Raw genomic sequence first — 26,861 nt, 5'->3', positions numbered from 1 at the left:
TCACCCTACACAAGAAGCATCCGTCTCTCAACAAGTTATCCTGATGTCGTGTCTGCACGTTTGAGCATCCAGACACAGGTACAAGCAGGATCCAGCCGAAATTTGCCGAAATTCTCCACGCTACAGCGTCCCACGCTGTTTCCCAAGTCACGTGTTCAGCGTCACTTGTATGTTGCTGCTGTTGTTGTTCAGCTCAGCACAGCTGTTTCAGCAAGCCAGAGGTGAGTTTTGTGGCGATTTCTGCATCCATTGTGAGTTCTCCACGTGTTTGTGGGAGGAGGAAGTGGCCGTTCCTTGCTTCACCCTGGAGTTTACCTGGAGAGAGTTCCGGGGGTCAACGCCCCCGCGGCCCGGTCTGAGACCAGGCCTCCTGGTGGATCAGAGCCTGATCAACCAGGCTGTTGCTGCTGGCTGCACGCAAACCAACATACGAGCCACAGCCCGGCTGATCCGGAACTGACTTTAGGTGCTTGTCCAGTGCCAGCTTGAAGACTGCCAGGGGTCTGTTGGTAATCCCCCTTATGTGTGCTGGGAGGCAGTTGAACAGTCTCGGGCCCCTGACACTTATTGTATGGTCTCTTAACGTGCTAGTGACACCCCTGCTTTTCATTGGGGGGATGGTGCATCGTCTGCCAAGTCTTTTGCTTTCGTAGTGGGTGATTTTCGTGTGCAAGTTCGGTACTAGTCCCTCTAGGATTTTCCAGGTGTATATAATCATGTATCTCTCCCTCCTGCGTTCCAGGGAATACAGGTTTAGGAACCTCAAGCGCTCCCAATAATTGAGGTGTTTTATCTCCGTTATGCGCGCCGTGAAAGTTCTCTGTACATTTTCTAGGTCGGCAATTTCACCTGCCTTGAAAGGTGCTGTTAGTGTGCAGCAATATTCCAGCCTAGATAGAACAAGTGACCTGAAGAGTGTCATCATGGGCTTGGCCTCCCTAGTTTTGAAGGTTCTCATTATCCATCCTGTCATTTTTCTAGCAGATGCGATTGATACAATGTTATGGTCCTTGAAGGTGAGATCCTCCGACATGATCACTCCCAGGTCTTTGACGTTGGTGTTTCGCTCTATTTTGTGGCCAGAATTTGTTTTGTACTCTGATGAAGATTTAATTTCCTCATGTTTACCATATCTGAGTAATTGAAATTTCTCATCGTTGAACTTCATATTGTTTTCTGCAGCCCACTGAAAGATTTGGTTGATGTCTGCCTGGAGCTTTGCAGTGTCTGCAATGGAAGACACTGTCATGCAGATTCGGGTGTCATCTGCAAAGGAAGACACGGTGCTGTGGCTGACATCCTTGTCTATGTCGGATATAAGGATGAGGAACAAGATGGGAGCGAGTACTGTGCCTTGTGGAACAGAGCTTTTCACCGTAGCTGCCTCGGACTTTACTCTGTTGACGACTACTCTCTGTGTTCTGTTAGTGAGGAAATTATAGATCCATCGACCGACTTTTCCTGTTATTCCTTTAGCGCGCATTTTGTGCGCTATTACGCCATGGTCACACTTGTCGAAGGCTTTTGCAAAGTCTGTATATATTACATCTGCATTCTTTTTGTCTTCTAGTGCATTTAGGACCTTGTCGTAGTGGTCCAATAGTTGAGACAGACAGGAGCGACCTGTTCTAAACCCATGTTGCCCTGGGTTGTGTAACTGATGGGTTTCTAGATGCGTGGTGATCTTGCTTCTTAGGACCCTTTCAAAGATTTTTATGATATGGGATGTTAGTGCTATTGGTCTGTAGTTCTTTGCTGTTGCTTTACTGCCCCCTTTGTGGAGTGGGGCTATGTCTGTTGTTTTTAGTAACTGTGGGACGACCCCCGTGTCCATGCTCCCTCTCCATAGGATGGAAAAGGCTCGTGATAGGGGCTTCTTGCAGTTCTTGATGAACACAGAGTTCCATGAGTCTGGCCCTGGGGCAGAGTGCATGGGCATGTCATTTATCGCCTGTTCGAAGTCATTTGGCGTCAGGATAACATCGGATAGGCTTGTGTTAATCAAATTTTGTGGCTCTCTCATAAAAAATTCATTTTGATCTTCGACTCTCAGTCTGGTTAGCGGCTTGCTAAAAACTGAGTCATATTGGGACTTGAGTAGCTTACTCATTTCCTTGTTGTCATCTGTGTAGGACCCATCTTGTTTAAGTAGGGGCCCAATACTGGACGTTGTTCTCGATTTTGATTTGGCATAGGAGAAGAAATACTTTGGGTTTCTTTCGATTTCATTTATGGCTTTTAGTTCTTCCCGCGATTCCTGACTCCTAAAGGATTCTTTTAGCTTAAGTTCGATGCTTGCTATTTCTCTGACCAGTGTCTCCCTACGCATTTCAGATATATTGACCTCTTTTAGCCGCTCTGTTATTCTTTTCCGTCGCCTGTAAAGGGAGCGCCTGTCTCTTTCTGTTTTACATCTACTCCTCCTTTTTCTTAGAGGAATAAGCCTTGTGCATACATCGAGTGCTACCGAGTTAATCTGTTCTAGGCATAAGTTGGGGTCTGTGTTGCTTAGTATATCTTCCCAGCTTATATCGGTTAGGACTTGGTTTACTTGGTCCCACTTTATGTTTTTGTTATTGAAGTTGAATTTGGTGAATGCTCCCTCGTGACTAATCTCATTATGTCGGTCTGGGGCTCTGCGCATACATGACTGAACCTCAATTATGTTGTGATCTGAGTATATTGTTTTTGATATGGTGATATTTCTTATCAGATCATCATTGTTAGTGAAGATGAGGTCTAGTGTATTCTCCAGTCTAGTAGGCTCTATTATTTGCTGGTTTAAATTGAATTTTGTGCAGAGATTTAAAAGCTCGCGTGAGTGTGAATTTTCATCAGAGCTGCCTCCTGGTGTTATTACTGCAACAATATTATTTGCTATATTCCTCCATTTTAGGTGCCTTAAGTTGAAATCCCCCAGGAGCAAGATGTTGGGTGCAGGAGCTGGAAGGTTTTCCAGACAGTGGTCAATTTTTAACAGCTGTTCCTGGAATTGCTGGGATGTTGCATCCGGAGGCTTGTAGACTATCACAATGACTAGGTTTTGGTTCTCGACCTTTACTGCTAAAACTTCCACTACATCATTTGAGGCATTTAGCAGTTCTGTGCAAACAAGTGACTCTGCAATGTACAGGCCAACCCCCCCCTTTTGCCTGTTCACTCTGTCACATCTGTATAGGTTGTAACCTGGGATCCATATTTCGTTGTCCAAGTGATCCTTTATGTGGGTCTCAGTGAAAGCCGCGAACATTGCCTTTGCCTCTGCAAGCAGTCCACGGATGAAAGGTATTTTGTTGTTTGTTGCTGGCTTTAGACCCTGTATATTTGCAAAGAAGAATGTTATCGGACTGGTGGTATTGTTGGTACTGGGGGGGGATTTTTTTTCCGGCATTAGTATCTGTATCTGTTGGTTTGGAGTGGAGGCCATCGACTGTGGTTCCACTCCAGGAATGACTGGATTTGGTGTACGATTTCTGCCATTTCCTGCCAGTTTTTTTTCCTTCCTGGCACTAAAAAACCTCTCCCTCTTGAGTGGCTGTGGCTACCCAGGTTTTCCCATGGCCTGGATGTTTTGTATCTTTTTGTCCCCTTTAGATGGTATGCCTGGCAATTTAAGTTATAGCACAGTCTTTCCTGTACTGAAGAGGTACACAGTTCAGGGTGAAAAAGCTTACAGGAAGGGAGTTTGCATTTTCCTGTTGTCATATGGGCATGGCATTTCCTAGGGTGGTCATAGTTGCACGTCCCATCTGTTTTTCCAGATTTCCCATGCCAGCAGATACCGAGTGCATAGTATGTGCACAGGCTTGGTTTCCGTTTGCCTTGGGTTTCTGTGACTGTATTCCCTATTGGTGCATGTTTCCCTGTCTTACTTCTATCCTCCCTAGCACCAACAATGGAGCTCCCACCATTTGTTTTTGGTAATATATCCTCACTATTGCTAGTGGAGTCCTCTTGTTTGCTATTTCCTGCGGTATTTCTAGTTTGCAATATTGGTTTTATCTTATCTTTGACTACACTTGTTTCCCTACTATGGCTCCTGTCCCCTATGCGGTCATTCATATGTATTCCTTCCTGCGTATAATTCCCGACTACATGGACAAAATCTCCAGCTTCACCATTACTGTCTCCCAGGACAGCATCTCCAGCTTCCCCATTACTGTCTCCCAGGACAGCATCTCCAGCTTCACCATTACTGTCTCCCAGGACAGCACCTCCAGCTTCACCATTACTGTCTCCCAGGACAGCACCTCCAGCTTCCCCATTACTGTCTCCCAGGACAGTACTATCAGCCCCCCATTTACTGACTACCAGGACATCATCTCCAGCCTTACAGTTTCTGACTACATGGCCAGTATCAAGGGCAGTACCATTCAGCCCGGACTTTTTATGTTCCCATCTGTTGTAGAAAGCTTCCAGGTTTTCTATGAAAGCAGCTTTGATGTTGACCTCTTTTAATACCCTTGTGATTTTAGTCCACAGATTTATCTCATTTGGGCATACCCAAAAACACTTCCCTGTTTTAATACTGCTTGTAGCTAGTTCTTGGATATCTGCACAAGGGGCGTGACACCAATTTCCACAGAAATGACAATTTATGCATGTGGAAGCCCGTTTGTTTGACTGACCACAGACTACACACAGCTTCATAATGATTTGAATGGTTGATTTACTGCAATTCTACTAGCAACCTCTTGAATATTCTATTAATAACCTGCTAGGTGGTGCACAACGAAACCGTTTGAAACCAGTCCAGGGTTCGGACCAGTCAAGGGTTCGGACCAGTCAAGGGTTCGGACCAGTCAAGGGTTCGGACCAGTCTATCTGATCTGATCAGTGGGTCACTTATTTAAACCATACTGGTCGGTGATTTGAGCTAACACATGAAGGATCTACTGGAAATTATCTACCCGAGTAATATGTGATTTGATTGATACAAAAGTATAACTTGCGTGTTGAAGAGCCGGTGACTGCTGGCACTCCTACAATGACGAACGGTCGAGCCTCCACCTTTGTTTATCAATCGCTGTATCTAGCTTCTCTATTTTTTTTTTTTTTTTTTTTTTTTTTTTTTTTTTTTTTTTCCTCCGTCTCCACCACAATAAATGCTATATTATCACTATAGTTGACTGGTGCAAATTTTGGAGGAAGGGCGCTTTTTCTGTAGTAATAATTGCTTCTCGTTGTGTATATTGCGACCGCTGGTAACTACAGGTTATATGAAATTCACAGTAACGTCTGGTATTTCAAGAAAAAGAAACTAATGAAAGTCACTCCACTTCACTAAGTACCATTATAATACTGGTTAGTTGCTACTACAACACTGTATTCTGCTATTCACTGGTATCACTAGATTATATGCGAGTACACTAGCAGGCCAGGAAGATTATTAAAAACAGCTGACCTGTGGTAAGTTTCTGGCGACTTCTGGCACCTGCCTCTATAGGCTTATCACTTCATTTACAAATTCACCTGTTTTCAAATGACACTTTAGCCTTTATCATCAATATACTAGGGAGCCACTGTAGTATACACTATACACTATGTATACTCAATGCTTTCAGGGAGACTTTCTTTCCTCTGACACAAAGTTCAATATTATTATTTTTCCACACGGGACAGGCCTATGATTCCCCTCTGGCAGTAAACTCTGCTAGGAAGTGCACACTAATTCTCCTTTTTTTACTCAGTATATAATGTTTTCCGCCCAAGATTGGTTCCAGGCGCTAGAGGGATGTATCGTATAGGATTGATGACACAAATTAAAGTTCTAGCACGTAAGAGCGACCGTGAAAACACCAGAAAAACCGGGAGCACAACGAGGCACGCTGACACGCTATGAAAAGGTGTAACTAACCCTGCTGTACTCTCACACCTCACCAGTCTCTTCGGAGGCGTGGGTTCGTATCCCACCGCTGCCACCACTGTTATTGCTGTTCTTGCTGCTGAACAGCGGTTTAGTGCCAATGAAGGTAGTGTAGGTAGCAATGATATGGCCGTGGACTAGTTTGGCTTTAATTGGATAGGAGTGAGTACACAACGGGCAGTGTGAGGGAGTGACCGCAAGCCAGTCCATGGAGGGGGGAGCACTTGTGTCTATCAAGTCGGTCGGCCCAGGAGTGAGAGCGAATGGGCTCAGCCTCCCACTGACCTGGGTGAGCCTACAGAGGGCAGCACCTAAATGCCGCGAAATATGAACTAGTCAGAACAGACGCCTAGGCTGTGTGTTCTGACAGTACAGGCTGTCTACACTTAGCAAAATTATTATTGTAGTAATTATAATCCACTACACATCAAGTAAATTTGTGGACTTAACATCCACCTCCTTCTGTCATTTCACATACAATTATTAAGTAATTAATTCACTAATTAATGACTTCACTAATTACATCCAGTTCGATCAAGGACCAACAGGCAACTATATGGAAAGTTAAAATTACCTGGATGAATCTCATTAGATACATACTAGTGATTTTATAAAAGTAACAAAGATAATTATTCTTTATCAAGGTTACAGAGACATGTAGGAGTTTTAGGACATCCTAGGTCGCAAAAAATGTCCTCCTTCGATACCTACTCCACTCATATCTCCACAAGTCACTCTGGAACTATATTAATTTCAAATGAAATATACATCACCAGGAATTCTGGTACAACATTAATATAAATATGAGGACTGTATGTTAAATTTAATAAATGACTACATATACATTGAAGGAGAATTTATAATAATAACACTCACCAATTTGTCTGGAGAATACTTGGTGTGTCATATACAAACCCCTGCCTAAAATATGAAGAAAATACTGGCCAGTATTTCAACATAAATAGACATCACCTGGGTTAATTTATCCTATTCCCATCTAATTACGGAGTCCTGTCCAGTCATTTAATTCTCACGTTCTGCGGGACTGCAAATCCAACAATTTTGGCTCCTGTATGAGAGGTTATAATCTCTAGAGCGACGAGAATTCTTCCGATTTTCTCTAACGTTATCTTGCTCAGTTCAAAAACAATGGCGACCCCCCTCCCCCCAGCGATGCTCACCACTCTCGCTGGTTCTTTATTAATTTACAATTTAATTTTTATTAACTACAATATATTCCATCAATTTACATACAAAATACATTTTATTTTTGGAAAATATACAGTATTTTCCACATGTATATTGTGAACAACAAAGGGCCCAACAGTGACCCCTGTGGAACACTATGATGCATCTCTGATTTCTCCCCTATTTATGCTAACTCACTGTTAGGTAAAAGGACACAAGTGCAACTAATGTGACATTTTATTGTCACATTAATTGCACTTGTGTCCTTTTACCTAACATACTGTCAGTAAGTCTACCAACCTTAATACAAACTCACTGTTGCCTATCTATCAACCACGCCTACATCCAGGAAAAAATTTCTCTCCTATTCCGAGTGTCTCTACTTTCCTCATCACTCTCCGGCGTGGAACTTTATCTGCGGTCTTACTGAAATCCACATACACAATATCATATACATTACCATGATCTACCTCCTCAAATACTTCAGTGAAAAAGTTGGTAAATTCATAAAGCAAGAACGCCCTTTTATAAAACCATGCTGAGATTCATTGATCAATTTATGTCTTTCAGACTAACCTCCCACAATGGAGGTTAGTCTAATTGGTCTATAATTCGAAGCTGTTTCTTTTTTTGTAGATAGGTATCACATTTGTCATTTTCCACTTATCCGGCACTATACCAGTTTATATTGATATGTTGAAAAGCCTAGCTAATAGTTTGCTAAATTCCTCCATACATTCCTTTATAACCTTTGAGAACAGTTCATCAGGGCCCGAAAATTTGTTTGGTTTTAATTTGTTTCTGAGAACCCCTTCACTACTGACTTTGATCGTGCATAATTTATTTTCGTCTTGACGTATATAATTTTTTTATTTCTGGAATTTCTCAAGTATTTTTCTTCGTAAAACCTGAGAAGGAATAAGTGTTGAAGTTATGCACGTTTCTTTGTCACTATCAGTGAGCTAACCTGAGCAACTTTTAAGTGGGCCTGTCTTCTCCCTAATCTTACTCCTATAAACCAGAAACAAACTTATTGGAATACTCTTCTAATCTTTTGTGACTTTAACTTCACAATCTCTTTTCGCTTTTCTTATTTCTCTTTTTAATTCTCTTTTTAATTGAATATGTTGATTTTTTTAGTGCCCCTCCCCTCTTTTGATTCACCTGTAAATGCCTCTCTTTTGATCTATGAGATATTTTGATCTCATCATCGATATCCTTTTTTAAGATACCTTGCCATATAACATATAAATATTTAGGAGTTAAGTTCAGTGTTATAAGTTAATGTTAGTGCCATTACGATGGTAAAGAGCATATTTTGCTTACAAAAGCCCAGCTATCAACTCTTATGCCCAGCCCAATATGGTTGTTATAGTTCTTATTTAGGGAGGTGACAACAAGAACAGATCCGGCCCTGACAGTAGATTCCTGCTCAGATCCATCACTTTACATGATCTGTAATATATTGTTACTAATAGTTGCCTTTGTAAGTCATAAAAGGAAAGGATTACTAATGCTGAACTTCTTGGGAAGGATTAAATAAATGTACCTTCCATAGAGAAGTAAAATGCTCTTGTTGTATACTGAGACACTGTTCCTATAGGTTATGAAACCCAATATAATTACATGCTTCAACAATGCATTGAGACATTTTATAAGATTTGTAGAGATTTTGTCTGATTCATTTCTTGTTATTTCAATACCGAATAGAGTGTTAATCTCAGTTATCCTATTACTGGCACTAGGAATCCCCAGCTCCTTCCTCATATTAAGAATCTTGGTAGTTTTAATACAGAAAAGAACAGTTCTGAGGGCATAGTTTTCCATTAGCTCGAAAGGCTGAGAAAATTTTCTTTAGCCAATATTATATATGCCTTCATAAGTGGTTTATATTGTTCTGAATGAATCTTTGTTTATGTTTCTGAATGATATTCACATATTTACTAGAACTGCAGTAAAGATGGAGATTCACATAACACAGGAAACCTCCTCTGGCGGCTTCCTGTGTTATGTGAATCTCCGTTAATAAGTTGAATATTAAGTCAGAGTATGAGTATAGTAGATCAATAATTCACTAGGATAACATGAGCTAAGAAAAACATATTTACAGGACAACTTAAACAAACTGATTTACAGTTCAGTAGCCAGACTTAGGTTTGGTTACAAGAGCTTTTTACAGTTAGTTCAAATTAAATATAAGGTATGCAGACAGCGTTACAATCATTTTCTTGGACTCTCCGTGCTTGACTGTCTGTGGAAAATTTTTACATAATTTTCCTAAATGTAGAACATATAAATGAATAATATAATAATGGTATATTAAAATGTGATGCTGCTTTCGCCCTACAGATTTTTGCAGTCGTCTATTTTTTTTCTTGTAAGCTTCCTTTCACCTGTAATAATCGACATACAGGATTATCATTGTTGAACAAGATACATGTGCAACACCTATTTCTCACTGAACGTTATATACGTCTCAATAAATGTCTGTATTTAACTGCAAAGTAAGACAATGTGCAACAGTTGGGTATCTTTATAAAACGTTTTCCCCACACAGTGAGCTTCTTCAGTCAAATACAGAGGCAGCAGGAGTAGTAGCAAAGATGATATAATCGGTAAATCAGCCTTGGACAAATAGTATTTGAGGTGGTTAGTCTGTCAGTCTGGAGAAAAGTTCATCTCCATATTCTGGAACGATGAGAATGGAATCTTAAATACTGTCGAAGGTGAGATGGAAGATCTTGAAGACGTTGCAGGGGATGGGATTCACTAGTAGAAACAAGAAGGCGAGAATTGAGGAAAACTGCAGCAAGCCGGAAGGCTCATGCTAGATAAGTCTCACTAGAATCCAACCCTTCTCACTCATAACTAGTAGTTAAGCGATGAAGTTGGGGAAAATGTCCTCTGTACCAAGATACCGTTGTGTTGCTGTGGCTAACACGTTGAAAATGGTATAAAATACCGACAAGTTGATAAATAAGACACATGTGCAGTAGTTGGGTATCTTTATTGTTGAAACGTTTCACCTACACAGTAGACTTCTTCAGTCAAATACAGAGGCAGCAGGTGTAGTAGACTGACCACCTCAAATACTATTTCTCCATGGTTTTCCCTCAAGGAGGTTCCTGGACGCTGGTCCCCTCAAGGAAGGTTCCTTGATGCTGGTGAGGGGCTCTTGATCTAGGGAACTGAATCTGTGCTCCAGTTCCCTGAATTAGGCCTGAATACCTTCCATCCCTCCCCCCCGCCACATGCGCTGTATAATCCTATGGGTTTAGCGCTTCCCCTTGATTATAATAATAATAATAATCCTTGACGCTAGTGAGGGGCTCTTAATCTAGGGAATTGAATCTGTGCTCTGGTTCCCTGAATTAGGCCTGAATACCTTCCATCCCTCCCCCCGCCACATGCGCTGTATAATCATACGGGTTTAGTGCTCCCCTATGAATATAATAATAAAAATTTTCCAGATTTGACGGATGATTACACCATCTTTACTTTGCTACTACACCTGCACCTTTGTATTTGACTGATGAAGGCTACTGTGTAAGCGCAACGTTTCCACAATAAAGATACCCAACTCGTACATAATCAGTCTCTGCAAAGACTGATTATGTACGAGTGGTGGTGAAAGTGCTAAATGATAATGCAAGTTTCTTCTTTCTTTTTGGGTCACCCTGCCTCTGTGCTAAACGGAACACGTTTATAGAGGGGCAACTGATATATCGGATCATTATTTAGTTGTAGCTACAGTTAGAGTAAGAGGTAGATGGGAAAAGGGGAAAATGGCAACAACACGCAAGAGGTAGGTGAAAGTGTATAAACTAAGGAAGGAGGAAGTTCGGGTGATATATAAGCAACTATTGGCAGAAAGGTGGGCTGGCACAAGTATGAGTAGTGGGGGGGTTGAAGAGTGTTGGAATAATTTTAAAAATGCAGTATTAGAATGTGGGGCAGAAGTTTGTGGTTATACGAGGGTGGGTGCAGGAGGAAAGAGGAGTGATTGGTGGAATGATGAAGTAAAGGGTGTGATAAAAGAGAAAAAGTTAGCTTATGAGAGGTTTTTACAAAGCAGAAGTGTTATAAGAAGAGTAGAGTATATGGAGAGTAAAAGAAAGGTAAAGAGAGTGGTGAGAGAGTGCAAAAGGAGAGCAGATGACAGAGTGGGAGAGGCACTGTCAAGAAATTTTAATGAAAATAAGAAAAATTTTTGGAGTGAGTTAAACAAGTTAAGAAAGCCTGGAGAACGAATGGATTTGTCAGTTAAAAACAAAGTAGGGGAGTTAGTAGATGGGGAGATGGAGGTTTTGGGTAGATGGCGAGAATATTTTGAGGAACTTTTGAATGTCGACGAAGAAAGGGAAGCGGTAATTTCATGCACTGGCCAGGGAGGTATACCATCTTTTAGGAGTGAAGAAGAACAGGATGTGAGAGTGGGGGAGGTGTGTGAGGCTTTACGTAGAATGAAAGGGGGTAAAGCAGTTGGAACTGATGGGATCATGACAGAAATGTTAAAAGCAGTGGGGGGGATATAGTGTTGGAGTAGTTGGTATTTTTGTTTAATAAATGTATGAAAGAGGGGAAGGTACCTAGGGATTGGCAGAGAGCATGTACAATTCCTTCATATAAAGGGAAGGGGAACAAACGAGATAGTAAAAATTATAAGGGAATACGTTTACTGTGTATACCAGGTAAAGTGTATGGTAGGGTTATTATTGAAAGAATTAGAGGTAAGACAGAATGTAAGATTGCAGATGAGCAAGGAGGTTTCAGAGTGGGTAGGGGATGTGTAGATCAAGTGTTTACATTGAAGCATATATGTGAACAGTATTTAGATAAAGGTAGGGAAGTTTTTATTGCATTTATGGATTTAGAAAAGGCATGATTACCTGGAGTTTACCTGGAGAGAGTTTCGGGGGTCAACGCCCCCGCGGCCCGGTCTGTGACCAGGCCTCCTGGTGGATCAGCGCCTGATCAACCAGGCTGTTGCTGCTGGCTGCACGCAAACCAACGTACGAGCCACAGCCCGGCTGATCAGGAACTGACTTTAGGTGCTTGTCCAGTGCCAGCTTGAAGACTGCCAGGGGTCTGTTGGTAATCCCCCTTATGTGTGCTGGGAGGCAGTTGAACAGTCTCGGGCCCCTGACACTTATTGTATGGTCTCTTAACGTGCTAGTGACACCCCTGCTTTTCATTGGGGGGATGGTGCATCGTCTGCCAAGTCTTTTGCTTTCGTAGTGAATGATTTTCGTGTGCAAGTTCGGTACTAGTCCCTCTAGGATTTTCCAGGTGTATATAATCATGTATCTCTCCCTCCTGCGTTCCAGGGAATACAGGTTTAGAAACCTCAAGCGCTCCCAGTAATTGAGGTGTTTTATCTCCGTTATGCGCGCCGTGAAAGTTCTCTGTACATTTTCTAGGTCGGCAATTTCACCTGCCTTGAAAGGTGCTGTTAGAGTGCAGCAATATTCCAGCCTAGATAGAACAAGTGACCTGAAGAGTGTCATCATGGGCTTGGCCTCCCTAGTTTTGAAGGTTCTCATTATCCATCCTGTCATTTTTCTAGCAGATGCGATTGATACAATGTTATGGTCCTTGAAGGTGAGATCCTCCGACATAATCACTCCCAGGTCTTTGACGTTGGTGTTTCGCTCTATTTTGTGGCCAGAATTTGTTTTGTACTCTGATGAAGATTTAATTTCCTCATGTTTACCATATCTGAGTAATTGAAATTTCTCATCGTTGAACTTCATATTGTTTTCTGCAGCCCACTGAAAGATTTGGTTGATGTCCGCCTGGAGCCTTGCAGTGTCTGCAATGGAAGACACTGTCATGCAGATTCGGGTGTCATCTGCAAAGGAAGACACGGTGCTGTGGCTGACATCCTTGTCTATGTCGGATATGAGGATGAGGAACAAGATGGGAGCTAGTACTGTGCCTTGTGGAACAGAGCTTTTCACCGTAGCTGCCTCGGACTTTACTCTGTTGACGACTACTCTCTGTGTTCTGTTAGTGAGGAAATTATAGATCCATCGACCGACTTTTCCTGTTATTCCTTTAGCGCGCATTTTGTGCGCTATTACGCCATGGTCACACTTGTCGAAGGCTTTTGCAAAGTCTGTATATATTACATCTGCATTCTTTTTGTCTTCTAGTGCATTTAGGACCTTGTCGTAGTGATCCAGTAGTTGAGACAGACAGGAGCGACCTGTTCTAAACCCATGTTGCCCTGGGTTGTGTAACTGATGGGTTTCTAGATGGGTGGTGATCTTGCTTCTTAGGACCCTTTCAAAGATTTTTATGATATGGGATGTTAGTGCTATTGGTCTGTAGTTCTTTGCTGTTGCTTTACTGCCCCCTTTGTGGAGTGGGGCTATGTCTGTTGTTTTTAGTAACTGAGGGACGACCCCCGTGTCCATGCTCCCTCTCCATAGGATGGAAAAGGCTCGTGATAGGGGCTTCTTGCAGTTCTTGATGAACACAGAGTTCCATGAGTCTGGCCCTGGGGCAGAGTGCATGGGCATGTCATTTATCGCCTGTTCGAAGTCATTTGGCGTCAGGATAACATCGGATAGGCTTGTGTTAATCAAATTTTGTGGCTCTCTCATAAAAAATTCGTTTTGATCTTCGACTCTCAGTCTGGTTAGCGGCTTGCTAAAAACTGAGTCATATTGGGACTTGAGTAGCTCACTCATTTCCTTGCTGTCATCTGTGTAGGACCCATCTTGTTTAAGTAGGGGCCCAATACTGGACGTTGTTCTCGATTTTGATTTGGCATAGGAGAAGAAATACTTTGGGTTTCTTTCGATTTCATTTATGGCTTTTAGTTCTTCCCGCGATTCCTGACTCCTAAAGGATTCTTTTAGCTTAAGTTCGATGCTTGCTATTTCTCTGACCAGTGTCTCCCTACGCATTTCAGATATATTGACCTCTTTTAGCCGCTCTGTTATTCTTTTCCGTCGCCTGTAAAGGGAGCGCCTGTCTCTTTCTATTTTACATCTACTCCTCCTTTTTCTTAGAGGAATAAGCCTTGTGCATACATCGAGTGCCACCGAGTTAATCTGTTCTAGGCATAAGTTTGGGTCTGTGTTGCTTAGTATATCTTCCCAGCTTATATCGGTTAGGACTTGGTTTACTTGGTCCCACTTTATGTTTTTGTTATTGAAGTTGAATTTGGTGAATGCTCCCTCGTGACTAGTCTCATTTTGTCGGTCTGGGGCTCCACGCATACATGTCTGAACCTCAATTATGTTGTGATCTGAGTATATTGTTTTTGATATGGTGACATTTCTTATCAGATCATCATTGTTAGTGAAGATGAGGTCTAGTGTATTCTCCAGTCTAGTAGGCTCTATTATTTGCTGGTTTAAATTGAATTTTGTGCAGAGATTTAAAAGCTCGTGTGAGTGTGAGTTTTCATCAGAGCTGCCTCCTGGTGTTATTTCTGCAACAATATTATTTGCTATATTCCTCCATTTTAGGTGCCTTAAGTTGAAGTCCCCCAGGAGCAAGATGTTGGGTGCAGGAGCTGGAAGATTTTCCAGACAGTGGTCAATTTTTAACAGCTGTTCCTGGAATTGCTGGGATGTTGCATCCGGAGGCTTGTAGACTACCACAATGACTAGGTTTTGGTTCTCGACCTTTACTGCTAAAACTTCCACTACATCATTTGAGGCATTAAGCAGTTCTGTGCAAACAAGTGACTCTGCAATGTACAGGCCAACCCCCCCCCTTTTGCCTGTTCACTCTGTCACATCTGTATAGGTTGTAACCTGGGATCCATATTTCGTTGTCCAAGTGATCCTTTATGTGGGTCTCAGTGAAAGCCGCGAACATTGCCTTTGCCTCTGCAAGCAGTCCACGGATGAAAGGTATTTTGTTGTTTGTTGCTGGCTTTAGACCCTGTATATTTGCAAAGAAGAATGTTATCGGACTGGTGGTATTGTTGGTACTGGGGGGGATTTTTTTTCCGGCATTAGTATCTGTATCTGTTGGTTTGGAGTGGAGGCCATCGACTGTGGTTCCACTCCAGGAATGACTGGATTTGGTGTACGATTTCTGCCATTTCCTGCCAGTTTTTTTTTCCTTCCTGGCACTAAAAAACCTCTCCCTCTTGAGTGGCTGTGGCTACCCAGGTTTTCCCATGGCCTGGATGTTTTGTATCTTTTTGTCCCCTTTTGATGGTATGCCTGGCAATTTAAGTTATAGCACAGTCTTTCTTGTACTGAAGAGGTACACATTTCAGGGTGAAAAAGCTTACAGGAAGGGAGTTTGCATTTTCCTGTTTTCATATGGGCATGGCATTTTCTAGGGTGGTCATAGTTGCATGTCCCATCTGTTTTCCAAGATTTCCCATGCCAGCAGATACCAAGTGCATAGTATGTGCACAGGCTTGGTTTCCGCTTGCCTTGGGTTTCTGTGACTGTATTCCCTGTTGGTGCATGTTTCCCTGTCTTACTTCTATCCTCCCTAGCACCAACAATGGAGCTCCCACCAGTTGTTTTTGGTAATTTATCCTCACTATTGCTATTGGAGTCCTCTTGTTTGCTATTTCCTGCGGTATTTCTAGTTTGCAATATTGGTTTTATCTTATCTTTGACTACACTTGTTTCCCTACTATGGCTCCTGTCCCCTATGAGGTCATTTATATGTATTCCTTCCTGCGTATAATTCCCGACTACCTGGACAAAATCTCCAGCTTCACCATTTCTGTCTCCCAGGACAGTATCTCCAGCTTCACCATTTCTGTCTCCCAGGACAGCACCTCCAGCTTCACCATTACTGTCTCCCAGGACAGCACTATCAGCCCCACATTTACTGACTACCAGGACATCACCTCCAGCCTTACAGTTTGTGACTACATGGCCAGTATCAAGGGCAGTACCATTCAGCCCAGACTTTTTATGTTCCCATCTGTTGTAGAAAGCTTCCAGGTTTTCTATGAAAGCAGCTTTGATGTTGTCCTCTTTTAATACCCTTGTGATTTTAGTCCACAGATTTTCCTCATTTGGGCATACCCAAAAACACTTCTCTGTTTTAATACTGCTTGTAGCTAGTTCTGGGATATCTGCACAAGGAGCGTGACACCAATTTCCACAAAAATGACAATTTATCCATGTGGAAGCCCGTTTGTTTGACTGACCACAGACTACACACAGCTTCATAATGATTTGAATGGTTGATTTACTGCAATTCTACTAGCAACCTCTTGAATATTATATTAATAACCTTAAATGAAGCTCTAGCTATTTGTATTTCTGTTTCTAACTCTTTTTGTATATTGGACAGCTTACCGTCACGTTCCTGATTTTTAATGTTTGTGTTTATAAGGGCGCCTACAACCCCATCCGTTTACAGTCTGCTTTATTGTCCAACGAAACTGTTTGAAACCAGTCCCGGGTTCGGACCAGTCAAGGGTTCGGACCAGTCGATCTGCTCTGATCAGAGGGTCACTTATTTAAAACATACTGGTCGGTGATTTGAGCTAACTCATGAAGGATCTACTGGAAATTATCTACCCGAGTAATATGTGATTTGACTGATACAAAAGTATAACTTGCGTGTTGAAGAGCCGGTGATATCTGGCAGCTCCTACAATGACGAACGGTCGACCTCAACCCTTGTTTATCAATCGCTGTATCTGGCTTTTCTATTTTTTTTTTCCGTCTCCACCACAATAAATGCTATATTATCACTATAGTTGACTGGTGCAAATTTTGGAGGAAGGACGCTTTTTCTGTAGTAATAATTGCTTCTCGTTGTGTATATTGCGACCGCTGGTAACTACAGGTTATATGAAATTCACAGTAACGTCTCGTATTTCAAGAAAAAGAAACTAATGAAAGTCACTCCACTCCACTAAGTACCATTATAATACTGGTTAGTTGCTACTACAACACTGTATTCTGCTATTCACTGGTATCACTAGATTATATGCGAGTACACTAGCAAGCCAGGAAGATAAAGAAAAAATAGATATCAAATTGGGGAGGAGGAGTATGGAAGAAGTGAATGTTTTCAGATACTTGGGAGTTGACGTGTCACCAGATGGATTTATGAAGGATGAGGTTAATCATAGAAATGATGAGGGAAAAAAGGTGAGTAGTGCGTTGAGGTGTATGTGGAGACAAAAAACGTTAGCTATGGAGGCAAAGAAGGGAATGTATGAAAGTATAGTAGTACCAACACTCTTATATGGGTGTGAAGCTTGGGTTGTAAATGCTGCAGCGAGGAGGCGGTTGGAGGCAATGGAGATGTCTTGTCTAAGGGCAATGTGTGGTGTAAATATTATGCAGAAAATTCGAAATTAGGAGAAGGTGTGGAGTTAATAAAATTATTAATCAGAGGGCTGAAGAGGGGTTGTTGAGGTGGTTTGGTCAAAGTAGAATGACATGGAGAGCATTTAAATCTGTAGGGGAAGGAAGGCGGGGTAGGGGTCGTCCTAGAAAAGGTTGGAAGGAAGGGGAAAAGGAGGTTTTGTGGGCGAGGGGCTTGGACTTCCAGCAGGCGTGCATGAGCATGTTCGATTAGAGTGAATGGAGACGAATGGTATTTGGGACCTGATGATCTGTTGGAGTGCGAGCAGGATAATATTTAGTGAAGTGATTCAGGGAAACTGGTTATTTTTATATAGCAGGACTTGAGTCCTGGATATGGGAAGTACAGTGCCTGCACTTTAAAGGAGGGGTTTCGGGATATTGGCAGTTTGGAGGGATATGTTGTGTATCTTTATACGTATATGCTTCTAAACTGCTGTATTCTGAGCACCTCTGCAAAAACAGTGATTATGTGTGAATGAGGTGAAAGTGTTGAATGATGATGAAAGTATTTTCTTTTTGGGGATTTTCTTTCTTTTTGGGTCACCTTGCCTCGGTGGGAGACGGCCGACTTGTTAAAAAACAATATATATGTGTATGTATGTATATATATATATATATATATATATATATATATATATATATATATATATATATATATATATATATATATATATATATATATACATATATATATATATATATATATATATATATATATATATATATATATATATATATATATATATATATATATATAGATATATATATATATATATATATATATTTATTTATTTATTTATTTATTTATTTAGTAATTTAAGCATACATACAGAGGTACAAAAAATACAGGTAAGAGCAGCATGCCAAAGCCACTTATATGCATAGCATTACGGGCTGGCTTAAAATTAACTTAAGATTAACTAAGCAATGATGAAATCAGTGATAAAACATTATTGTAAACAGATAACTATAAAGCACAAATGAGTATTACAAAGACAGGTCATATGGTTGCTTGCATTGCTGTACATTCAGTCGAATGGAGTATTCTGTTAGGTTTACCTGGAGTTTACCTGGAGAGAGTTTCGGGGGTCAACGCCCCCGCGGCCCGGTCTGTGACCAGGCCTCCTGGTGGATCAGCGCCTGATCAACCAGGCTGTTGCTGCTGGCTGCACGCAAACCAACGTACGAGCCACAGCCCGGCTGATCAGGAACTGACTTTAGGTGCTTGTCCAGTGCCAGCTTGAAGACTGCCAGGGGTCTGTTGGTAATCCCCCTTATGTGTGCTGGGAGGCAGTTGAACAGTCTCGGGCCCCTGACACTTATTGTATGGTCTCTTAACGTGCTAGTGACACCCCTGCTTTTCATTGGGGGGATGGTGCATCGTCTGCCAAGTCTTTTGCTTTCGTAGTGAGTGATTTTCGTGTGCAAGTTCGGTACTAGTCCCTCTAGGATTTTCCAGGAGTATATAATCATGTATCTCTCCCTCCTGCGTTCCAGGGAATACAGGTTTAGAAACCTCAAGCGCTCCCAGTAATTGAGGTGTTTTATCTCCGTTATGCGCGCCGTGAAAGTTCTCTGTACATTTTCTAGGTCGGCAATTTCACCTGCCTTGAAAGGTGCTGTTAGAGTGCAGCAATATTCCAGCCTAGATAGAACAAGTGACCTGAAGAGTGTCATCATGGGCTTGGCCTCCCTAGTTTTGAAGGTTCTCATTATCCATCCTGTCATTTTTCTAGCAGATGCGATTGATACAATGTTATGGTCCTTGAAGGTGAGATCCTCCGACATAATCACTCCCAGGTCTTTGACGTTGGTGTTTCGCTGTATTTTGTGGCCAGAATTTGTTTTGTACTCTGATGAAGATTTAATTTCCTCATGTTTACCATATCTGAGTAATTGAAATTTCTCATCGTTGAACTTCATATTGTTTTCTGCAGCCCACTGAAAGATTTGGTAGTGTATTTAAAAAAATAATGAAGTTAGATTGGGTCCTAGGTTTAACATTTGTGTGATATAATTGTGAGTAACATATAGGATATACAATTTATAAGGTTCAGTTATTCAGTATTTATTTGGTTTTGAGTGAGTAAGTGATCTTTGAGAAGAGACTTGAATTTATAAACAGGTAGTGTTTCTTTTATATTTACAGGTAATGAATTCCAGATTTTAGGGCCTTTTATGTGCATTGAGTTTTTGCATAGCGTGAGATGGACACGAGGAACATCAAAGAGTGATCTGTGCCTTGTGTTATGGTCATGTGTTCTGTTGAGGTTGGCAAGGAGATGTTTGAGGGGAGGGTTAATATCAGAGTTAAGTGTTCTATGTATGTAATAGGTGCAATAATAAGTATGGATGTTTTGTATGGTGAGTAGGTTGAGTGTTTTGAATATTGGTGGAGTGTGCTGCCTGTAGTGAGAATTTGTTATCATTCTAACTGCAGCCTTTTGTTGGGTAATTAGTGGTCTGAGATGGTTAGTTGTTGTTGAGCCCCATGCACAAATTCCATAGGTGAGATAGGGGTAAATAAGAGAGTGATAAAGGGCCAGGAGGGCTGACTGTGGAACATAGTACCGTATCTTCGATAGTCTGTCTACAGTCTTGGAAATTTTCTTAGAAATTTGTTGTATATGTGTATGAAATTTGAGTCTATTATCGAGGTGGATTCCTAGGAATTTTCCCTCTGTTAGCTTTGTGATAGGTGATCCGTTTATTGTTATGTTAAGAGGTACATCTGTAGCTCTGTTACCAAACTGAATGAAGTAGGTTTTGTCAATGTTTAGTGTAAGTTTGTTAGTCCTTATCCAGGTAGATATTTTCTGTAATTCGGTGTTTACAGTATTGGCTAGCGTGACTGGGCTCGGGTGAGAGAAGACGTATGTAGTGTCATCTGCAAAAAGTGTGGGTTTGAGTAATTGCGAAGCATTTGGTAGGTCATTTATGTATAGGAGAAAAAGAAGAGGGCCAAGGACACTTCCCTGTGGGACACCAACTGTAATTGGTTGTGCGGAAGAGCTTGCCCCATTTGCGTACACATATTGGTTTCTGTTGCTGAGGTAAGACTTGAGGTAGTTGAGGGAGTGCCCTCTAATACCATAGTGTGACAATTTTACGTGGAGCAAGTCATGGTCAACTGTATCAAAAGCTTTACGTAAGTCAATGAAGATCCCCAGTGGGACTTCTTTTTTCTCTATTGCAGTGTATATATGTTCTAGCATGTGTATAATAGCATCATTAGTATTTTTATTAGGCCTGAATCCAAATTGGCAGGGGTTGAGAATGTTTTGGAAGATGAGGTAGGAGTAGATTCGTTTATGAATTAATTTTTCGAAGATTTTTGAGAGAGGGTGTAAATTGGATATTGGCCTATAGTTATTCAACTCTGTTTGGTCTCCTCCTTTATGGATCGGGGTGACCCTTGCTATTTTGAGAACTGTAGGGAAGGTGGAGGATTCAATGGATTTGTTAAAGAGTGTTGCAATGATTGGTGATAGCACTTGTGACAGTTTTTTGTATATAAAGGGTGGTAAGGTATTTAAATCTCCTGCCTTGTTTTTCAGTGCGTTGATAATTAGGGAGACTTTGTATGGGTTAGTCGGAGCTAGGAACAGTGTGTTCGGGTAGTTGCCAGTGAGGTAGTCATTTGGTGGGGTATCTGAGCTTGGGATTTTATTGGCAAGGTTTTGACCTATAGTGGAGAAGAAATCATTGAGTCTGTTTGCTGTTTCTGTTGGTGGGAGTTGGGGTTCATCTGATTTTGCTAATTTTATTTCGCTATGTCGTGATATCTTTTTTGTTCCCAGAATTTCTGATAGGGTTTTCCAGGTCTTTTTTATATCACCTCGTAAGTTGGATAATCTGTTCTCATAATACAATTTTTTTGCCCTTCTTATCAGGCTGGTTAGGATTGACGAGTAACGTTTTGTTTGGTCTCTGGTTATGGGACCCATTCTGTACTGTTTTTCATATCGGTGTTTTGTATTTATGGATTTGAGAATGCTGGGTGTTAGCCAGGGACTGTTCAGTCTCTTAATTGTCATCTGTTTAGTTTTTTTAGGGCAGTGCTTGTTATAAAGGTATTGGGTCTTTTTTAGAAAATTATTAAAACATTCGTCAATATCTGTATAGATTTCTAGCTCAGTGTGCCAGTCAATGTTTGTTACTGCTGTTGTGAAGTTATTAATGGCTGCCTCATTGTGAAGTCTGAAGGTGACTTTAGTAGTGTCTTGGGGTATTTTACCAAGAGTTGTTATGAGGAAAGTAGGGTAGTGGTCTGTGGTATTATCTGTAATTATGCCTGATTTTAAAGGGGATATGGTGTTGGTCCAGATGTGGTCAAGTAGGGAAACACTAGTCTCCGTAACTCTTGTAGGTTTTGTTACTGTTGGTAGCAACATGCAGTTACTCATTGTGTTTGTGAATTCAGTAACGTGTGGGTCCTGGTCTTGCAGGAGATTTATATTGAAGTCACCTGAGAGTAGTAAGCGATCTTTGTTCATGCGTGCATCAGTTATCATACTTCCTAGGTTTTGACTAAATTGGCTAATGTTTGATTGTGGAACTCTGTAGATGTTTATCACTGTGAGAGGTTTTTGTAGGTATTTGGATTTGAATTTAGCTATTATATATTCCCCATGTTCATCCCTTGTGCAAGTATTAGTGATACATTCTAGTTGGTCTGAGTAGTATATAGCAGTGCCACCCCCTTGTTGGTCTGGCCTACAGTTGTGTATGGCTGTGTAACCAGGAATGGCATAGACATCTGTAGTATCAGGCTTTAGCCAGGTTTCAGTTAGTGTAATGATGGACACATTGGCATGCAAGGAATTTAGTAATGCTAGGAGGTCATCATAATGCTTGCTTAAAGATCTGATATTGTAGTTAAAGATAGTTATGTTGTTGTTGGCTCTGAGAAGTGCCTTTGATTGTTCTGCTGTGTAGTAATTACAGTAACTGTTTGAATCATTTAAGTCATTAAATAAGAGGTTGTAATCATAAGATTTGTAGTGAATCTATAGTTAGAATTAAGTAAAAAATAAAGTAAATATTCTAAAGCTAAAAAAAATAGCACCTGAATTATTTAACAAATGTAAAAAATATTGAGCTAAGGTAGTTTTTTAAAGCTAAAATAAAGGAGACAATATAAAAGGGACTAAAATAATTTGTGGTGAACAAATAAAGTGATGATCAAATAATGGAGCTTGGGAATATGATAGTAGGTAGTACTTTAAAGGTAATTCTTTAAAGTTAGAATTATAATATAAAATTATAATATAAAAGGGACTAATATAAGTTGTGGTGAACAATAAAGTGGTAATCAAATAATTGCACTAAGGTCTAATATAATGACTTTTGTGGAGTCTATGTTTTGAGCTAGAATGAGCTATAGTACAACTAGATTTAATCTAATAATATAAGAATACAAATTAAAAATAGCACCAGTCTCTCACTAGTAATTGCAATATGGTCTAATATAATGAATTTGGTATTGACTATAGTACAACTGAGTTTAATCTAATAATATAAAAAAGGCACAAGACTCTCAATTGTAATTGCACTAAGGTGTTATATAAGTTATTTACAAGAATTAGAGTATAACTAGATTTAAATTGACAAGATAAAATATGCAAGTTAAGGTAGCAAAAGAATAAAAAAAGTAGAAAAAAAAAATATATGAGGTAGTTGGTACTAGTTAGCAAAAGATAGTTAAGGGCCTTGAACAATAATATAATTGAAATATACACTAATTGCACACACAATATAGTCACTAAGATATGAAAACAATCTTAGAGTAGGAATTATAATATAAACTTATAATATAAAAATACAAATTGAAATGGTACTTGCAATTGCACTAGAGTCTGGTATAGGTTGTTGACAAGATCAAGAGTATAACTAGATTGAAATTGACAAAATAAAATTCACAATTAAAGTACCAAAAGAATAATAGTAAAAAAATAACAAGGGTAATGTCTTGGTTATAATATGATAGTAAGATGGTAGACAGGTACACAGGTACACAGGTACACAGGTACACAGGTACACAGGTACAAAGGATAATATAAAGGTTGGAGTTTAATATACAAACTTGAAAATTTGGCAACAAAATGTTATGGGAAGTATAAAATAATGTTTAATGTACAAAAGTAAAATTGACTGGTAGTAAATATGGTGTTTAATAAAATTTTAGTAAGTAATAATGATTACAAAAAAGTGAAAAAGTAATGTTTATTTCATTCAATATTGCACTGGTAGTTATACTAGAAGTTATATGGCAGTACAAGGTAATTAAGAGTACTCTAAGATAGTAAATGTGGTATTAAAACAGGTAAAGGTAATTAGACAAGTAATGGTTATTAAATGTCAAAAATGTTAAGAATAAATTGAAATTATAGTAAAAATGATAATTATTAATTTTAGTAAGTAATATCAATTGATAGTATTTAAAAAATATGAGGTAATAATATGGACAGAGAAAGTATCAATTCAGCTAATATTTAAGCAAACAATAGTAAATAAGAAAATTACATAAGGTGACTTATGCTTACTAGTAAAATCACAAAATGAGGTAGTTGATTATTTAATTACTAAGAGATTGTACAATGAAATTTGAACAATAATGGAGCAAAACATTCACTACACTACGTAGGCTTTTAAGTTGGACATTGTTTAGTTATTCTCTGTAAGATTAGTATCCCTGAGAAATCGTGATAGATCATTCTCGTTATATATATATATATATATATATATATATATATATATATATATATATATATATATATATATATATATATAGATATATATATACACACACACACAAAACAACCACTGAAAGAGTAGTGAAATTCCAAGCGCTTTCGTGACTACTCACATTGTCAAGGAACTATGAAAGTAATACATCAAAGGAAGGCAATTAAAGGGCGAAGATCACACCTCACAGTCAATCCCACAACAAAGAAACACCTGATGCGCGACAATACCGGACTCATAAGAAAAGAGGAAAACTGCAGTAGGTCCGCTGGTCCAACTAGACAGGTCCTCACGACATCCCAAACAAAATATTCTACCCAAGAAATAAGGTTTATTATTTGTCCAATATATTATTAAACTCTTCCCAAATTTTATTAATTATAAATGATTCTAATTTATATAAACCAAAGGAAATATTCATATTATTTTCAAAACTGCTTTTTATGAAACAAGATTCAATTATATTCCTGTCGACCATGGACTTGCTTGATACTACTTTCTCAACTTTTTGAAAATCAATTGGATGGTTAAAATCTCTCACATGAATAAATAGAGCATTGGAATCTTGTCCAGTTCTAATGCTATATTTATGTTGTTTTAATCTAAGTTCGAGATTTTTACCAGTTTGACCGTAATAAACTTTATCGCAAATTTTACAAGGAATCTTATAGACACAGCCGTCAGCATTTTGGGGGGAATTCTTTATCAAAAGTTTTTTTTACTGTATCAAGATTTTTAAATACAACTTTAATATTATAAGATTTAAGAAGAGAAGGCATATCAACCAAGTTTTCATGGTAAGGGAGAACCAACATATTTTTAGTTGAATAAGGTTGGTTGTCCCTTTTTGGATTGTAAAAAGTATTTCTAGCAATTTTAAATGATTTATCAATTACATTTCTCGGGTATCTCAGATCATTGGCTATTTCATAAATTTTGGATATTTCTTCATCTATGAACTCTGGACTACAAATACGTAAAGCTCTCAAAAACATTGATGAGAAAACAGACAGTTTAACTCTATCTTGATGGGAAGAATAATAGTGTACCATTTTGATGTTCATTGCTGTCTTGGTTTAAGGTTGCTGCTCACCATAACCCCCAAGTCCTTTTCGCAATCAACCTTATTCAACTAAAAATATGTTGGTTCTCCCTTACCATGAAAACTTGGTTGATATGCCTTATCTTCTTAAGACTTTTAATATTAAAGTTGTATTTGAAAATCTTGATTCATTAAAAAAACTTTTGATAAAGAATTCCCCCCAAAATGCTGACGGATGTGTCTATAAGATTCCTTGTAAAATTTGCAATAAAGTTTATTACGGTCAAACTGGTAAAAGTCTCGAACTTAGATTAAAACAACATAAATATAGCATTAGAACTGGACAAGATTCCAATGCTCTCTTTACTCATGTGAGAGATTTTAACCATCCAATTGATTTTCAAAAAGTTGAGAAAGTTGTATCAAGCAAGTCCATGGTTGACAGAAATATATATATATAATTGAATCTTGTTTCATAAAAAGCAGTTTTGAAAATAATATGAATATTTCCTTTGGTTTATATAAATTAGATTCATTTATAATTAATAAAATTTGGGAAGAGTTTAATAATACATTGGACAAATGATAAACCTTATTTCTTGGGTAGAATATTTTGTTAGTGGGATGTCGTGAGGACCTGTCTAGTTGTTTTGCTAAACAGTACCTGCCTCAAAGCCCCTCAACGTATCCGCCATTATGGTTATACTGCACTACTCCCCATATGATCCCCACGATGGGGTTGCCATCCTCGTCAAATCCAACATAAAACACGAATTTCTCCCAATCCCTTTCATACACCAACACTGTCTTGCTGTCAGAATACATTTCCACCTTGGCCCCTTTATCTTTTTCACCACCTATGCTCGCCCAAACACTATTCTCAACATACACGACCTTTCCTTAGTCTTCAACTACACCAACACACCAACATACCTACTAGCTGACATGAATGCCAAACACACAGCCTTTCATCACACCAGTAACAACCAACTTGGTCACCAATTACTCCACTTCACAAACCATAAACACCTAATTCATCTCGGCGCAGACTTCAAAACCTTCTACAACCACACTGGCCAAGGCAAACCAGACATCATTCTGGCAAACCGAGCCAGCTCTCTCTTTCAACGCTACATCTCACCTGGCCCTATTACAGGCTCTGATCACATCCCAGTCATCTTACACATCTCCTCCAACCCTATCCTCATCCCGGTCACACCTTCCTTCTCCTACAAGAACGCTGACTGGGATGCCTTCAAACAACACAGATAATACTAACCTTACCTATGACTACAACAACAAACCCATCTCTGACATTGACACTCAACTTGCTGTCATCCAGGAAACCATAACACAAGCAGCCAACACCGCAATACCAAAGAAAACCCACACCACTCGTTATTCCTTCAAACCCTCAATCAGAACAAGAAGACTAATTATCTGCTACCACAACTGCTTCCTCTACAACACACACAGATTTAATCAAGTCCGATTAGATCTCACTTACCTCAGAAACAACATTCTACACAGTCTAGACCAAGACCACAACAATCACTGGTCACAGCTCATACTACAAGCAGACAAACAGCGTATCAAAAACACCAAAGCCTTCTGGAACTTTATAAAAAAAAATCAGAGGCACCACTCCCACCAACAAATTCAAACACATCACCCACAACAACATACACATCTCAGACCC

The sequence above is a fragment of the Cherax quadricarinatus genome, chromosome 12 (assembly GCF_038502225.1).
Source record: "Cherax quadricarinatus isolate ZL_2023a chromosome 12, ASM3850222v1, whole genome shotgun sequence".
Classification (NCBI taxonomy): domain Eukaryota; kingdom Metazoa; phylum Arthropoda; class Malacostraca; order Decapoda; family Parastacidae; genus Cherax; species Cherax quadricarinatus.
This window is presented reverse-complemented; position numbering follows the sequence as displayed.